At 41.7% G+C, this 12,643-nt stretch overlaps 1 protein-coding gene and 1 pseudogene across 2 annotated transcripts in view; one reads left to right on the forward strand and one right to left on the reverse strand.

Annotated features, from left to right (window-relative positions):
• The window catches only part of GAB2 (GRB2 associated binding protein 2), a 206,173-nt gene that overhangs the window by 164,022 nt on the left and 29,508 nt on the right, over window positions 1–12,643 (reverse strand). The gene's annotated exons all lie outside the window — the stretch shown is intronic.
• LOC100457736 (zinc finger protein 75D-like) lies at window positions 9,162–10,693 on the forward strand (annotated as a pseudogene).

Raw genomic sequence — 12,643 nt, forward strand, 5'->3', positions numbered from 1 at the left:
AATTGTAGCATGTAATGAAAATTCTATTTCACACACAGGTACACTGGTAAAGGGAAGACCACAAACTGCACACTTTGCAGTCTTTGTGTATTTCATTGATTTTGTATTTTCTTTAGAGGCAGGGTCTTGCTCTGTCACCCACACTGGAGTGCAACTGCACGATCATAGCTCACTGCGGCCTAGAACTCCTGGGCTGAAGCAATCCTCCTGCCTCAGCCTCCCAAGTAGCTGGGACTACAGATGCATGTCACTATGCCCTGCTAATATTTGGGTATTTGAATTAAACTACTACTACTACAAAATAGTCTCAATCTATCTTGTGAGATTTTTTAAAATCAAAGGCCACAACTATTCACTTTCATTCTGAAATGGGGTTTTTTTGTTTGTTTTTTTTTTTTTAGTCTGGGCACAGCTTAATTAAAGTAGTTTTTGATCCATACACAGTTTGAAAAATCTAAGGCTCTTCCTGACATAAAATGTCTTTTCAGTGGCAAAGACATGGTGGAAATATTTGTTGTAAAATGTTTAACATAAAAAAGGCATTTATTGGTACAGCAAATATATGGTAAAATTAGAGACAGATACATCAACAGATCAGCAATCTAGAGGTATAGTTCCCAATATGCCCGCTGATATAGAAGTAAATGGATACATCTTGAGATTTACCCATTACAACCGAGTTGCAGATCCCATTCTAGAATCAGATAGTAATCTGAGCTGAACTAGAGAGAGGCAGAGAAAAGGCCCCAACACCTCAAAACTTGTAAAGCTTACATAGTCAGTGATATAGCCTTCCATTTCCCTCTTTGACTCACTGACTAGTAAGTTACAGGGTGCTCTTCAGATTTTCCTTGGGGGCCACGTTGTCCTAGCTCCTCACAGAGGAAACTATATTCCATTTCATTCAGAAGCTTCATACACAGACTCTCCATTGGCTCCTGGTGCCTGCCAGATGTGCTCAGACCATCCTACTCCTTATACCACCCTTCTGCCAAATCACCTGCAGTACTTTGGATACAGCAGCTCTGTGCATTCCAGATTTAACTGTTTCCCGTAGTCTAACAGAGGGAAGTTTATTTAAACTTGCATGTGCAAAATACCAGAACGTAAGTATAATTAGAGGGGAAATATGGGGGAAATGTTAATCATATGTGTACGAACAGGACCAGATAGGCAGGGAGACTGTTTCTTCCTTAGAACTTCCTGGACTACAAATAGTTTATTTTTGCCTTAGATTGTAGTCAGCCCTCTTTGAGAGCTGAGTACCTACATCCCAGATATGAACTCAAGGAGCAAGATGAAGATTCCCTAAGCAAAGTCTGCCTGTTTTGGCATTAATAAGAAGAGCCCATTAATGATGAATAATACTTCTAATAAAGAGCTAACACTGAGACAGTACTTGCTGTGTACCAGATACTGTTCTAAGCACTTTATGTATTAACTCACTCAATCTTCACAACAAGCCCTATGAGATAGGTTCCATCATTAGCCTCACTTTAAGCATGAAAAAATTGAGACACAGAATACTTGCCTAGTTAGTAAGTAACGGGATTCAAATACAGACCAGCCAGCTCTTGCTACAGCTTTTTCATCTTTTAAGTAAAAGGTTGTGTTCAGTATGTGAAACTTGAAAATGTGTTTTCACACATTCTCTTCTGATTAAAAGATGGGGAATACATCCTTTGTTTACTGTAGGATAAGGCAAGAATAACCATATAAGTCTGGACAACCTAGGTTTCAAGTTCTAACCTAGGCTCATGATGAGGGAGAGTTGGAGGGGGGCACCGAGACTGTGACTAGGGAAGTGTCTTAATCAGCTTGGGCTGCTATAACAAATTACCATAGACTAGGTGACTTAAACAACAGACTGACAGTTGGGATATTTGTCCCTGCCCAAATCTCATGCTGAATTGTAATCCCTAGTACGGGAGGTGGGGCTTGGTGGGAGGTGTTTAGATCATGGGAGTGGATCCCTCATGGCTTGGTGCTGTGAGTCTTGTAAGAGCTGGTCATTTAAAAGTGTGTGGCACCTCCTGCCACCCCAACTCTCTCAAGCTTGCTCCTGCTTTCACTATGTGATATGCCTCTTCCCCCTTCATCTCCTGCCATGACTGAAAGCTCCCTGAGGCTTCACCAGAAGCTGAGCGATGCCAGCACCATGCTTCTGGTAAAGCCTGCAGAACTGTAAGCCAATTAAATCTATTTTCATTTTAAATTATCCAGCCTATTTATTTCTAGCACTGCAAGAACAGCCTAATACACAGACATTTCTCACAGTTCTGGAGGCTGGGAAGTCCAGGATGAAGGAACTAGTAGGTCCAGTGTCTGGTGACGGCCCTTTTCCAGGTTTACAGAGGGCTGCCTTCTTGCTGTGTCCTCACGTGGCAGAAAAAGGCGACTGGATGGAAGTTCTCTTGTGTGTGTTCACTTCTTATAAAGACACTAATCCCATCATGAGGGCTCTACTCTCATGACTCAATTTTCCCAAAGGCCCCATCTCCAAATTCTATCACACTGGGGATTAGAATTTCAACATATGGTTTTGGGGGGACACAAACATTGAGTCGGTAGCAGGGAGTACAGGGGACCAGCATGTTGACCAGGTAAGTTTAACTCACTTTATTTTGAAGAACGTGGTAGCAGCAGAAAAGCCTATTATGCTTTGGAGACAAGTGGACTCAGCTTTATACGGTCCTGGGCTAGTTTCTTAACTTGAGCTTGTTTCTGGCTGACATGGGAATATTATCTATCACACAGTGTTGTAGTAAAGATTAAATGAGATGCAATCGGCTCATACCTGCAAAGTTTACTTTCTACGTAGTTAAGTACACAATAAAATTTACACTTCACTCTCTCTCCTACTTTCCTATTTTCCCTCCACCCTGCCAGAGATAAGGAGGATGAATCTGCTTCAGACAAAAAGCAAGTACTGAATAACTGCATACTTGTTTTACTGTCCAGCACTGTTTCCCTTTCTCATGAGGGAAAATTGCTTTCCATGAGATGCAAACATGATTCCGAGTGAAGCTGTCACTCATCCCTCTCCACACCTACCATGTGAGTCTCAGGTGAGGCACAGGTAGCTCTAGTCTGACTACCGTAGTTTCCAGTTCCCTGGCCATACTGGCTTAGTCCAGGGGTAGAATTATGGCCCCAAATGTCAGTATCCTTCCCCAGGATTTTAAATTTGGAGTTCTAAAAGTAAGGACCTTGCTTTTTAGGTTACAGAGATGAGAGGACTGAGGGTTGCCAGTGATCTCCTTTCTTATCACCTATAGACAGCTTCCTACAGGAGAAAAGAAAGCCAAACACAGACAAGCAGTAAGAGAGACAATGAGTGCCCTTGGGCCACTGAAATATGATTGTGTGCCCAAGGTCACCTGGTATCTAGAAAATTTTCTTCAATTTTCTGAGCTTCCTTATTATCATACCATTACATTTCTATTTCTTGCTTAAATTTACCTGAGTTGGTTTTTGTCATTAGCAATTCCAAAAGTCCTTAAAACGTGAATTTATATTTTATGTCAGACTTTTCTACAAGGTGCTTTACAGTCAAGATCCCATTCAATTCTCATAGCAACCCTGATGTGAAGGCATTGGTTCTCTCTTTCTCCCTTCACCCTGACTGCATATCTGTGATGGTGTGAACTTCTTTGTAAGCCTAGGATCAGAGTACAGGATTCATAGTCACTTTTTTCTTTTTGTTCTTTTGTTTTGTTTCTTTGAAACAGGGGTCTTAATATGATGCTCAGGATTGTCTCGAACTCCTGGCCTCAAGCAATCCTCCTGCCTCCATCTCCGAAGTAGTTGGGATTACAACCACAAGCCACTGTGCCCCATAGACACTTCTTATATTTAACCAAATCATATGGCAGAATAGAGGCCTTATATGCACTTACCATACCAACTAGAATACACTCAGACTATATACCTGCTTAGATCACATGCCCAATCCAAAATAGTCATGGTGGCTGAGGGAATGGAAAGTGCTAACTAGCCAAACCTGAAGCTTAGGATAGATGGAGCCAGCTTCCCCAGAATCACACAGATGTCTGAACACAAATTAAGGTGTTGCAAGGAAGGAGAAAGGAGATGAATTTAAAAGAAGCAATCAATAAGTGTTCGTTACATACAAGGAAAATTGGAATCAAGTTATTAAGATCATCCAGCTCCCTGAACCATCTGATCAGTAACTCCTCCTGTTCACATTACTTCCTGTTGTGACCTCACACTTCTTCAGACTAATTTAAGACTGTGGTTCTCCAGAGGCTTCAGCTATTCTCCACAGAGAAGCTAGCTGGTTTGTCATGACTTCTAATCACTCATCCTGAGTACCAAATTGAAATGCTGATTTGGCAAGATTATTAAAAGATCTCAAGGTACTTTCCAGAACATAAAAGACTTGGTTAAAAGTAAGTATCTCTTGAGTCAATTAAAATGTCCTTGGCTGTCTTTCTTGCCTTGGTTTCCTCCTTAGTAACTGTAAATTCAAAATAACAGGGAAATAAAAAGGTAAAGCTTCTCTTTAGGAAAGGGTTTTCTCACACAGTTGACCGACAAGACAGATTTCCTACTGGCTGGACTGACAACAGTGAGCAAATGGGTCCTGATACCTTCACCATCCTGTGATTTTCAACAAGCTACTATATTTCATTAATTCAAATTCAATTCTATTTTAACATCAAAATCAGAATGTTTCCTACTGTTGAGAGTGTCTTACAGTTAAGCTGCAGTCAGGACACAGCTGTCATTGCCTGCACAAGAGTGTACTTGGTTGTCATGTCTGGCATTGTGACTGGACAAATACAACCCTGAACAAATAAATCAAGGGCCATTTTAAGGAGAAACATGAATTTCAGTAGTTGTGAGACTTTTTGTTAAGATCTTCTAGTAAGACCAAGAAAGTGCCAAAGTTGAAACTTGCAAAATACGTGTCAGTAACCTGAAAGAAAAATTTGAAGACAATGTTGAATCATTTTTAAGAAATGTTGCACCATCAATACTCTTGATGGCATGCAGGGCAGTTATTATGTAGGCAAATACGGACAATGAATTAAAAAGTGATTCAAAGCTAGAATTGATTATGAAGTAGTTTTAGAAATTCTTTACCAATGTTTCATTTATGCTTTTCTTTTTTGTGTATGCAAGAGAATGATGGACTATAAATCCATGTCCGCATAAGTCTACAAGCACTCTTTCAATAAGGTATTTATCCCCCTGCTTAGTGGAATATAAAATAATTGTGAATGACATTGAAGGAGAACTCTTTTTTTTTTTTTTTGAGACAAAGTCTCACTCTGTTGCCAGGCTGAAATGCAGTGGCGTGATCTCAGCTCACTGCAACCTCTGCCACCCGGGTTCAAGTGATTCTGCCTCAGCCTCCCAAGTAGCTGGGACTACAGGCACGTGCCACCATGCCCAGCTAATTTTTGTATTTTTAGTAGAGACAGCGGTTTCACCACGTTGGCCAGGATGGTCTCGATCTCTTGACCGCGTGATCCGCCTGCCTCGGCCTCCCAAAGTGCTGGGATTACAGGAATGAGAACATTTCTAAGGCCTCATTTGAAAATTGGGATGACAAGGACTCCCTAATAGCTGCAGAATAAAATGCAAATAAAACACAGCATTCAAAGGCCTCTACAACATGGCCTAAATCTACATTTTCCACTCTTGTTTCCTATCACACTTCCAAGTCCACTACACACTGTGAAATTAAATAATTCAAACTGAAAGCTGCTGGAACTTTAAATTATTTGGAGCCTTGGGAGGAATGTGGCTATGCAGCCTGAGTCACATGTCATGCAGCTGCAACTTCTGCCCCCATTCCCCACCCCCAAACCCCCCACCCGGTAATTAAGACCAAATGGCGCCAGAGATAAGACCATCTCAGAACGTTGTCCCTCCTCATGGAGTAATCTTCCTTGGAATGTAGGAATCTGTTACCAGTCAAATCACTGTAACGTATGCACTGGTCTTGTATGGGAAATGTTGTAATCCTGTTAAAATTTCTGTGTCTCTCCCTATATAAGTGAAACCTTATCTTCTCTACTTTGAAACTCTGACCCCATTCATTTGGAGTCAGCGTCTCCAAGGTGGCCATACTCAAGCTTTGCACTCAAATAGACTCTACTTAATCGTATTTTCTGAATCTCACTATTTAAGGTTGACAATACCAAATTATACACATTGTTCCTCGAAGATCACCTGCTCCTTTTCACTTCTGTGCCTTTAAAGTTGTTTCTTCCACTGAAAATGTCCCATCTCCCATCCATCTCATTTACTAGAAGGTGGTCTTGAATAGCTTCTTTAATCTCTCAATTCCTCACTTTTCTTATCTTTGAAATGGGAATCTAACTTTAGGTTTGATTTGAGGATTTAATGAGCTAATACATATAAAGCACTTAACACGGACTCCAATTAACCTGTGGTCAAGCAGTATTATCTGTGTCTTGAGAGATGAGTCTCAAAAAAGTAGTGAACTGGCCAAGGGCACACAGCTTATTTAACAGCTAAGGCAGAATAAGAACTTAGACCTCCTCACTCCCAGTACAGTGCTGTTTTTAGATCAAAAAAATGGCTCTTCCTCCTCCCACCTGCTACAGCCAAATACTGCTAGACTGGTGAAAAAGGTTCTTCTTTTATTTCCCTAAAAGTCTGTTTCTCCCTCTTCCTCCTTTCCCTGTATCAGATGTCCTAAACATGTTACTAAAAACTAAAAGGTAAAGAGATAAAGGTTCCATGTTTGAGCACATTCGACCCTGTGTTACGCACATTAAATGAGTTTATCGTTTCAGAGCCTCCAACGTAGTTATGTACATATAGAGTCACCATGAAAAAGAAATATAGTATGGATTGTTTCTCAAATTATTTAATCAGAGAACCAGAGGTGGCTGTATCACACATGTGAGGTCAGGCCATTAAAACCTACACACTTAACTTCACAGTTCCTTGCTGCTTAAAGAATAAGAGCTCTAACTCCTTAGCATATAAGAATCTTCATAGCCTGGCCATGCTAATCCCACCACTTCTCATATATCAGCTCCATTCTCATCATTCCAGTGTGTCAGTAACAAGTTTCACAAGTTGTTCCCTTTGGCTACAAGACCTTTGTTCTCTTCTTCTAGCCCAAGTTTTACTGATCCCTCCAGACCTGGTTGATGGAACCAAGCCCTGGTTGATGGAAGAAGCCTTCTCTGAATATTCCCAATCAATTAGCTGTATCCTCCTCTGTGCTCTCATGGCACTTTGTTTATGTCAGAATTGCAGCATCTCAGTGGCTCTCAGTTACAGTTGATTGATTTCCTTCTACACTTGGCTCCTGAAGGCCAAGGACTGTATCATTTACATCCCCAGTGAGAGGCATCCTGCAGGCACTCAGTAAAAGCCTACAATTCCTTGGCCCCCTTCTGCTGGGGCAATATTCTAAAACAAAGCTTTCCTGGATTCTCAAAGACCTGAGGTATGCTTTTTATTCCTAGTGTAAATAACAATAGGGATACTTACACTTTAATGCCTAATAGACCCTCCAAGAAGAGCAGTTATGTAAGTCTCTGTGTATTGCATAGTACTGCACATAAAATTAAGTCACCACGCATGGAAAGCAATGCATTCCTTCCTTTTCAGTCAATTGTAATCATGAGACCCTTTAGACTTAACCACAATAAACCCTATTTTTCTAAACGTTCAAAAGACTGTCAAATATTGTTCCTCCAATTTTAGTAAAAGTCCCTGTAGATTTGAGAGCAGAAAACATTTATTTTATTTGTTACTAAAACAAGGAACTCGATTAAAAGTCAACAGTATGAGATGAAAACTAGAGATTTTGAGCAATGATTCTTTTACTCATGGTAAAGGTTTCTGGCCTCTCAGATTCCCTAGACTAACATTTCTCAGAAAACACATTTAGTCTATCCTTTGTCTGACTTTAGAAACAGTCTTCCAGCCAGGTGTGGTGGCTCACGCCTGTAATCCTGGCACTTTGGGAGGCTAAGGCGGGTGGATCACCTGAGGTCAGGAATTCAAGACGAGCCTGACCAACATGGCAAAACCTTGTCTCTACCAAAAAACACAAAATTAGCTGGTCATGGTGGCACATGCATGTAGTCCCAGCTACTTGGGAGGCCGAGGCAGGAGAATTGCTTGAACCTGGGAGGCAGAGGTTGCAGTAAGCTGAGATCGTGCCATTGCACTCCAGACTGGGCAACAAGAGCAAAACTCCGTCTCAAAAAAGAAAAAACGAAAATGAAATAATCTTCCAGAAAAGGCTGTAAGTCATGACTGGCAAGTAGGGAACACTACCATTTCCATGAAAAGTAGGCATAAGATAAAAAATTCATTAATTCAAACACTGAAACACAAGGAACGTCATAGCTACAACAATGCCTTTTTCTTTTTTTTTTAAGAAGTGGGGTCTCAGGCTCGTGTGGTGGCTCATGTGTGTAAACCTAATACTTTGGGAGGCGAAGTGGGCAAATCACTTGAGCCCAGGAGTTTGAGACCAGCCTGGGCAACATGGCAAAACCCTGTCTCTCCAAAAAAAAAAAAAAAAAAAAAAAAATTAGCCAGGTGTGGTGGTGTGTGCCTGTAATGCCAGCTACTCAAGAGGCTGAGGTGGGAGGATGGCTTCAGCCCAGAAGGCAGAGGTTGCAGTGAGCTGAGATCGTGCCCCTGCACTCCAGTCTGGGCAACAGAGCCAGACCCTGTCTCAATTAATTAAATGAATAGCCACAGACCTCGTCCCAGGAGTAGTGAGTCAGGGTAAGGTCTCTGGGAGGTGGAGGGATTGAATGGGAGAAATGATCTTCCAAGGCCCTTTCTAAGGCTCCCAAAATCTTGGAGCTTTACTTGCCAGGCATCACGGGCTTTCCTGACGTCGCTGGCTTTCCTGACATTGCTTTTCAGTGGTGCAGGAGCAGAGAGCTTTGCTGCCCAGAGCAGCAGCCAGGCGTGGCGACAGAGGCATAGTTGAGCAAAGGACGAGGAAAGGGGCCTCCAGGGAAGCCAGAGCTGACTGAAGTGTTCTTGGGAAGATCTATTCATTGATTTTGTACCAAACCTGCACCCTCATTTTGTACCAAAATGTACCAAACCTGATGTACCTCAAAGGTGGCACCAGATGGGTGTGAATGTCACACACAGGAGTAAAACTCTTCCTAGAGCAAATGATAATGAGAGAGCTGAAGGCAGATGCATGCTTGAACTCTCATATGGGGGCTATGTGGGAGACCAATAGGTCTGTGAAAGAGAACTCCAGTCAGAGTAAGAAATACAGCACACAAATAGAGAATCTTGGTCCTGGGAGTGCACGCAGGCACTTCCGGAGCTTCCATTATCATGAAGCAACTGAACCGCTTGAGGCTATCAACCAACTTCAGAAATTATGCCATCATTGGCTGAGGCCAGAGATCCACTCATAAAAGCACATTTTGGAAATGCTGGTACTAGAGCAGTTCCTGACCATTCTGCCCAAGGGGACCCAGCACTGGGTGCAGAAGCATCATCCACAGCATGTCAAACAGGCTCTGGTCCTGGTGGAATGCTTGCAGAGAGAACCTGGTGGAACAAAGAATGAGGTCACAGCCCATGAGCTGGGAGAGGAGGCAGTGCTCTTGGGAGGAACAACAGTGGCCCCAGGCTTCAAGTGGAAGGCAGCAGAGCTCGAACCAATGGGTCTGTTCTAGAAAGAATACTGGAATACATACAGGGTACTACAAGAACAGCTGGGCTGGAATACTCACAAAGAAACCCAGCCTGTATATGAAAGAGCTGTGCATGTTCAACAGATTTTAGCCCTTTCTGAGCACAAAAGCACCGAAGACTGGAAGATGGCATCTAAGCTCATCTGGCCTGAGTCCCAGAGTTTGTTGACATTTGAAGATATGGCTGCGTACTTTTCTGAGGAAGAATGGCGATTATTAGATCCTCTTGAGAAGACTGTCTACAATGATGTAATGCAGGCTATCTATGAGACTGCCATCTGTCTAGGGTTAAAGCTAAAAAATGACACTGGAAATGACTATCCTATAATATCTGTTTCTGCATCTGAAATACAAACAGCAGGATGCAAAGTATCAAAAAAGACCAGAATGAAAATTGCCCAGAAAACAAAGGGCAGGGAAAATCATAGTGATACACACAGGGTACAAAAATGGCATCAAGCTTTTCCAAGGAAGAAAAGAAACTTACAACTTGTAAACAAGAGCTTCCAAAACTTATGGATCTTCATGGGAAAGGCCACACAGGAGAGAAACCTTTTAAATGTCAGGACTGTGGGAAAATCTTCAGAGTTAGCTCTGATCTTACTAAGCACCAGAGAATTCACACTGAAGAGAAACTCTATAAATGTCAACAATGTGACAGGAGGTTTAGATGGAGTTCAGGTCTTAATAAGCACTTCATGACACATCAAGGAATAAACCCATATAGATGCTCATGGTGTGGGAAAAGCTTTAGTTATGACACAAATCTACAAACACACCAAAGAATTCACACAGGAGAGAAGCCCTTTAAATGTCATGAATGTGAGAAAATATTCATTCACAAATCCCACCTTATTAAATACCAGGTAACTCACACAGGTGAGCAGCCTTATACTTGTAGCATATGCAGGAGAAACTTTAGTAGGCAGTTGAGCCTTCTTAGACACCAGAAACTCCACAGAAGACGGGAAGTGTGTCCAATGTCTCCAAATTGAGGAAAGTTACCATGTAGAGCTTGATTTTAGATGTGATGAAAGAATACAAAATTATGAGGCACCCAGTGATAGGAATCTGTCATCAATAGAACATTTGGGAGGGGTACATGTTATGCTTCACAAAAGTTATCTAACCTGTCTTATTCAGCATTGCATCTTTCGTGCCTAGCACAAGACTGATACATAATTAGTATTTTATTAATAAAAAAATGAAAGTGTAGCTATGAGATATCTTTACCTATCTATCTATATGTATGTATCTGGTTATTCAAAGCTTCCCCATCCCCAGTCAGTGCCTGAGATATATGATGGTCAAGACTCTTAGACTCATTCTTTATTCTTTGTCAGGAGAGATGGAAAGTAAGAGTACCTGGGCCCTCTCAAGGGAGTTCAGAAAGAATTACTAAGTTAGGGACAGTTTCAATAGCTATCATTCTATCTACGTGAACAATCCAACCCAGGACTCAGGGAACTTTATAACAGAAAGGGGATTCAGTGTTTGCCCTGGGAGAAGTGCCCCCTTCTAGTTGCTTCTTTCCTGAGTACCCACTACCACAGTGTCTTCTGTCAAGGAATTACAAGTAGCAAGGGAAGGTCTGGCTACAAGGACAGACCTAGGGACCTTGCAAGCACTTGATATCTCTTCTCTTGCTGACTCTGTCAACACAGACATACAAAATGGAATGATGGAGGCAGTCTTGGCCCTCATCCAGGTATCTGTTTCTTTGTAGAAAGTACACATAAGTAATGAAGGTCTTTTTCTGACTTTCATTATGTGCACTGGATGGAGGCTTTCAAACCGGTGCCACACTGCTGCAAGGCCTAAAGGGAAGCCTGTCCTTATGGCTGATCAGCTACAACCCTATATGCCTGAATACTTTGCAAGAAGGCCTGGAGGTTTTGCAAAACTGATTTATTGAGAATGGCAAGGAGGGCCCTGTGACCTCTTAGCCTTGGTGCACAGCTAATACCAGGAGGGAACATCCTGAAGTGTCAAAGCAAAGTAAGGCATGTGGCTTAGAGTAATGACCCCAGTCAGGGCCAGGCAAGATGGAAATTGTTTACTCATGTTATTGGTTTTCCTGTCTTCCCTACTCAACAATTTAGATTCCGTGTGAGCCCCCACAATGGAATATCTTCTTTTTCTTTTCTTTCTTTTTAAAACTCTTCTTTTCCTCACACCGTATGACCTCTGAGGCTCCAACTACTCCTTATCTGGCATGCTTCCCACATGATCCCTTGGGCTGTCATCTTCTCTAGATGTACCAGCATTGGTCAAGGTTTTCAGACACTTTCTGAAATATGCATTTCTAAAGTGTAGGGTACAATGTTCTTGCTCTTCACTGCTAACAAGCTAAACTGACCATCACGTTATCAAGTTCTCATCAAGTTTGTATTACCAAAATCTTTACCAATGGGTCAGAATTAAGTCCACAGTAACAGTGGTCTCTCAGTGGGTTGAGAAACAAAGTTGTTAACACGATAGAAAAGGATGTGTAGAACTGCTTAATCATTACACAACCAAATAGTTGAAATCTGCCATCACTCACATATCCTGCTACTGTCAGACTGTACAGAGTTAGCAAGAAAAATCCACAAATAAATGGCAGAAGGGAATCACAATGGACTAAGGAGCTTTACTCACAATCTGCCAACTACCCCATGTAGAAAGTGAGGCTCAGAGAGATTAGATGACTTATCCAAAGCTATATTCCTATTAAATAGTAGAGCCAGGATTCAAATTCAGTTTACTTTATATAGAGACACCAACCAGGCACTAGACGAAGACTGCTTGGGGTCAAAATGTGGTTCTTTTATTTTCTAATGGAGACATCTTTTGCAATTTTCCTAAATACTCTGCTCTTTAGTTTCTTATCCACAAAATGGAGAAAATAAAAGTGAAGATTAACTAATACATAAGGAATGCACAGGACAGTACTCTATATAGTA

The sequence above is a fragment of the Pongo abelii genome, chromosome 9 (assembly GCF_028885655.2).
Source record: "Pongo abelii isolate AG06213 chromosome 9, NHGRI_mPonAbe1-v2.0_pri, whole genome shotgun sequence".
Lineage (NCBI taxonomy): Eukaryota > Metazoa > Chordata > Mammalia > Primates > Hominidae > Pongo > Pongo abelii.